This window comes from Lagenorhynchus albirostris, chromosome 16 (assembly GCF_949774975.1).
Source record: "Lagenorhynchus albirostris chromosome 16, mLagAlb1.1, whole genome shotgun sequence".
Classification (NCBI taxonomy): domain Eukaryota; kingdom Metazoa; phylum Chordata; class Mammalia; order Artiodactyla; family Delphinidae; genus Lagenorhynchus; species Lagenorhynchus albirostris.
Genome location: NC_083110.1, coordinates 55,749,709 through 55,755,284, shown reverse-complemented (window position 1 = coordinate 55,755,284; position 5,576 = coordinate 55,749,709). Strand labels below are relative to the sequence as shown.

The window sequence follows — 5,576 nt, the reverse complement described above, 5'->3', positions numbered from 1 at the left end:
GCCCCACCCTCCTTCTGCCTATAAAAACCTTCCATTTTGTACAACTCCTTGGAGCGCCCTTCTATTTACTAGATGAGATGCTGCTCAATTTATGAATCATTGAATAAATCCAATTAGCTCTTCAAATTTATTCAGTTGAATTTTTGTCTTGTAACAGTTAAAACATAAAAATTATAGAATTATTTGTTGGGCTTCCCTGGTGGCACAGTGGTTAAGAATCCGCCTGCCAATGCAGCGGACACAGGTTCCAGCCCTGGTCTGGGAAGATCCCACACGCTGCGGAGCAGCTAAGCCTGTGTGCCACAACTACTGAGCCCACACTCTAGAGCCCGTGAGCCACAACTACTGAGCCCGCATGTCACACTGCTGAAGCACATGCCTAGAGCCCGTGCTCCGCAACAAGAGAAGCCACTGCAATGAGAAGCCCGCGCACCGCAACAAAGGGTAGCCCCCGATTGCCGCAACTAGAGAAAGCCCACACAGCAACAAAGACCCAATGCAGCCAAAACTAAATAAATTTATTTTAAAAAATTATTCATAATCCCACCATGCAGAGTTATACACTATTTGCATTTTGGTGAATATTATCTAAGACTTTTTACTATGTGCATATATAATAGTATATATCATTATTTTATTAAGAAAGAAATAATAGTATTTGTTGTTGTTATTCACTGAGGCATTTTATTTGTATGTATGTGTTACATCCCGAGAAAAAGAATCCCAGGATTTTCCCTCCTGTGTGTTTTTATCTTGCTTCCATTTGGTCCGTGATGCCAGCCAAGATCACTAGTACAACAGATGGGATGGGATCGGGTAGTCTGTTATTATTCTAGATCACCAAATTGCACACCAAATCTGGGGCTGATCACTTTACAACTGTTTAAGCTGCTTGTGAGGTTCACAACAATTTACCCAACTCTGTGGTCATTAACGGATGCTGTATCATCAGTTAGAAACCAGATGATGGCTTTGGAGCACTGCCTGGTAAGAACCTGGTGTTTGCCTCTCTTCTCAGCAATGTTGATGATCTTGAGAACCTTGGCCAGGATGTTCATGTGCACCATTACGGTGGCACGGAAAGACGGTGGAAAGAGCACGATAGTCTTTTATGACCTACATTGCCCCTTACTATATCACAACATTCTAAAGGCTGCCTTTAACTTTTTTTAGTGGCTTTATTCATAATAGTCAAACACTAGAAGGAAGCCAAACAGCCAAATATCCATCATACAATTTACCTTTGTAACCGTTTTCAGTGTATAATTCAGTGGCATTAAGTACATTCACACTGTTGTGCAATCATCACCACTATCCATCTCTAGGACGTTTTCATCATCCCAAACTATAACTCTGTACCCATTTAACAGTAACTCCCTATTCTCCCCTCCCCCCAGGCCTTGGTAATCTCTGTTCTATTTTCTTTCTCTATGAATTTGACTACACTGGGTACCTCATATAAGTGAGATCATACAGAATTTGTTTTTTTGTGATTGGCTTATTTCACTTAGCACAATGTCACTAAGGTTCATGCATGTTACAACATGTGTCAGAATTTCCTTCCTTTTTAAGGCTGAATAGTACTCCATTGTATGTATATCCCACATTTTATTTATCCGTTCATCCACCAAGGGACATTTGGGTTGTGCCTTTAACTTTTCAAGTTTCCTTTCTTGCCAGTTGTTTAATTACAAAGTCGTTAGAATATCAAAGGGGTGATATGTGTCTCACTTGTGAGCTTGATATATGGTGGTGGAAAGACAACAGTAAGTGAATGCTTTGAAGAAGTTACCTCAAGTTCTTAAACCTTTACTGAAGGCTGAAAGAATTCGCCCTGTCTTAGAAAGTGTCTGCTGCACACTGTTGGAAAAAGCTTTAGAAGTAAACCAGATTTGTTTACTCTGTTGATCCGTAGCAGACTGTGCTGCACGTTGCATGTGGTACTGACCTTGAGATCTCAGCCAAAACATAAATGAGTTGAAACAGTCCTGAGAAGGAGACCACTGTAAAGACCCAAGTTTCAGGAAGACGTGAGTGTTGGGCAGGGGGTAGGAGACATGAGTACTAGGAGGGAAGCCTAAGGATCTTCTTCTGAAATTAGACAGTGACTTAGACAAAGTATACAGTAGGTGATAAAAATGTAGTGGTAGTTACTTTAAGAGGTAGTTGAGGTTAAACTATAACCAGGTACTTATTAATATCTGTGGCCTAAGTAGATTAGTGAGCTTAAATGAATCCAGGCCCATAATAAATCATGACCCACATGTGTCCTTCATTTTAAAGAGTGCTCACCTCCTTATTAACTCATTTTGTTTGGTCCTGATAATGACAGAGTGACTCAGACAGGGAAGGGATCACTCTCCTGACTGCACAGATCGGGAAACCAAGGCCCAGGGAGGTGAAGTAATACGTGGCATTATGGAAGGAACAGTGTTGGGCTTGGAGTCCAGAGTTCTCTGGGCTCTGCCACTTGGAGCTCCTCAGCCTTTCCTGTGACATCATGGTGTGGAGAATTAAGGAGCAGATCCCTATTGCTTAGTGTCTGATGTAGCACAGAGTAACATTTCTCTCCACGGGTTGCCCCTAGAAGCCACATCAGAGATGCTAAGTAGATGGACCACCGCCCCAGCCTTGCCTGCTACTTCTGTGTCTACGACCCTTCTTGCTGCAGTCTCAGCAGTAAGGGTTGGCCTATGCTGTTGTCTAACCTATGGAGCCATCCCTCCTTTTCCTCCTCTATAAAAATACTGGGTTGGCCTCTGAGGGTAACCTTTAAATGTAAGACTGTAATCTCCCCAAGTCCAAAAAGGCAGTAATCTCTTTCCCCTCGCCAAGCAATTTAACTTTTATTTTCATTGCTGATTTTTTTTTTATACAGCAGGTTCTTATTAGTCATCAATTTTACACACATCAGTGTATACATGTCAATCCCAATCTCTCAATTCATCACACCACCCCCCACCCCCCACCGCCTTCCCCCCTTAGTGTCCATACGTTTGTTCTCTACATCTGTGTCTCTATTTCTGCCCTGCAAACCAGTTCATCTGTACCATTTTTATAGCTTCCACATACATGCGTTAATATACGATATTTGTTTTTGTCTTTCTGACTTACTTCACTCTGTATGACAGTCTCTAGATCCATCCATGTCTCAACAAATGACCTAATTCTGTTCCTTTTTATGTCTGAGTAATATTCCATTGTATATATGTACCACATCTTCTTTATCCATTCATCTGTCGATGGGCATTTAGGTTGCTTCCATGGCTATTGTAAATAGTGCTGCAATGAACACTGGGGTGCATGTGTCTTTTTGAATTATGGTTTTCTCTGGGTATATGCCCAATAGTGGGATTGTAGGGTCATATGGTAATTCTATTTTTAGTTCTTTAAGGAACCTCCATACTGTTCTCCATAGTGGCTGTAACAATTTACACCCTCCAGCATTTTCTACACACCCTCTCCAGCATTTGTTGTTTGTAGATTTTCTGATGATGCCCATTCAAACTGGTGTGAGGTGATACCCTTTGTCATAGATTAGTTGACCATAGGTGCAAGGGTTTATCTCTGGGCTTTCTATCTTGTTCCATTGATGTACGTTTCTGTTTTTGTGCCAGTACCATACTGTCTTGATTACTGTAGCTTTGTAGTATAGTCAGAAGTCAGAGAGTCTGATTCCTCCAGCTCCATTTTTTTTCCCTCAAGACTGCTTTGGCTATTCGGGGTCTTTTGTGTCTCCATACAAATTTTAAGATTTTTTGTTCTAGTTCTGTAAAAAATGCCATTGGTAAAAAAAAAAAAATGCCATTGGTAATTTGATAGGTATTGCAATGAATCTGTAGATTGTTTTGGGTAGTATAGTCATTTTCACAATATTGATTCTTCCAATCCAAGAACATGGTATATCTCTCCATCTGTTGGTATCATCTTTAATTTCTTTCATCAGTGTCTTATAGTTTTCTGCATACAGCTCTTTTGTCTCCTTAGGTAGGTTTATTCCTAGGTATTTTATTCTTTCTGTTGCAATGGTGAATGGGATTGTTTCCTTAATTTCTCTTTCTGATATTTTGTTGTTAGTGTATAGGAATGCAAGAGATTTCTGTGCATTAATTTTGTATCCTGCAACTTTACCAAATTCATTGATTAGTTCCAGTAGTTTTCTGGTGGCATCTTTAGGATTCTCTATGTACAGCATCATGTCATCTGCAAACAGTGACAGTTTTACTTCTTCTTTTCCAATTTGTACTCCTTTTATTTCTTTTTCTTCTCTGATTGTTGTAGCTAGGACTTCCAAAATTATGTTGAATAATAGTGGCGAGAGTGGACATCCTTGTCTTGTTCCTGATCTTAGAGGAAATGCTTTCAGTGTTTCACCATTGAGAATGATGTTTGCTCTGGGTTTGTCATATATGGCCTTTATTATGTTGAGGTAGGTTCCCTCTATGCCCACTTTCTGGAGAGTTTTTATCATAAATGGGTGTTGCATTTTGTCAAAAGCTTTTTCTGCATGTATTGAGAAGATCATATACTTTTTCTTCTTCAATTTGTTAATATGGTGTATCACACTGATTCATTTGCGTATATTGAAGAATCCTTGCATCCCTGGGATAAATCCCACTTGGTCATGGTGTATGATTCTTTTAAAGTGTTGTTGGATTCTGTTTGCTAGTATTTTGTTGAGGATTTTTGCATCTATATTCATCAGTGATATTGGTCTGTAATTTTCTTTTCTTGGAGTATCTTTGTCTGGTTTTGGTTTCAGGGTGATGGTGGCCTCGTAGAATGAGTATGGGAGTATTCCTCCTCTGCAATTTTTTGGAAGAGTTTGAATAGGATGGGTGTTAGCTCTTCTCTAAATGTTTGATAGAATTCACCTGTGAAGCCATCTGGTCCTGTACTTTTGTTTGTTGGAAGATTTTAAATCACAGTTTCAATTTCATTACTTGTGATTGGTCTGCTTGTATTATCTATTTCTTCCTGGTTCAGTCTTGGGAGGTGATACCTTTCTAAGAATTTGTCCATTTCTTCCAAGTTGTCCATTTTATTGGCATACAGTTGCTTGTAGTAATCTCTTAGGATGTTTTGCATTTCTGCGGTGTCTGTTGTAACTTCTCCTTTTTCATTTCTAATTTTATTGATCTGAGTCCTCTCCCTCTTTTTCTTGATGAGTCTGGCTAATGGTTTATCAATTTTATCTTCTCAAAGAACCAGCTTTTAGTTTTATTGATCTTTGCTATTGTTCTCCTTGTTTCTATTTCATTTATTTCTGCTCTGATCTTTATGGTTTCTTTCCCTCTGCTAACTTTGGGTTTTGTTTGTTCTTCTTTCTCCAGTTCTTTTAGGTGTAGGGCTAGATTGTTTATTAGAGATTTTCCTTGTTTCTTGAGGTAGGCTTGTATAGCTATAAACTTCCCTCTTAGAACTGATTTTGCTGCATCCCATAGGTTTTGGATCATCGTCTTTTCATTGTCATTTGTCCCTAGGTATTTCTTGATTTCCTCTTTGATTTCTTCAGTGATCTCTTGGTTATTTAGTAACGTATTGTTTAGCCTCCATGTGTTTGCTTTTTAAGTTTT

At 39.3% G+C, this 5,576-nt stretch overlaps 1 pseudogene; it reads right to left on the bottom strand.

Moving 5' to 3' along the window:
- Positions 1-667: 667 nt before the first annotated feature.
- LOC132506937 (small ribosomal subunit protein uS8-like) lies at positions 668-1,067 on the bottom strand (annotated as a pseudogene).
- Positions 1,068-5,576: the final 4,509 nt, after the last annotated feature.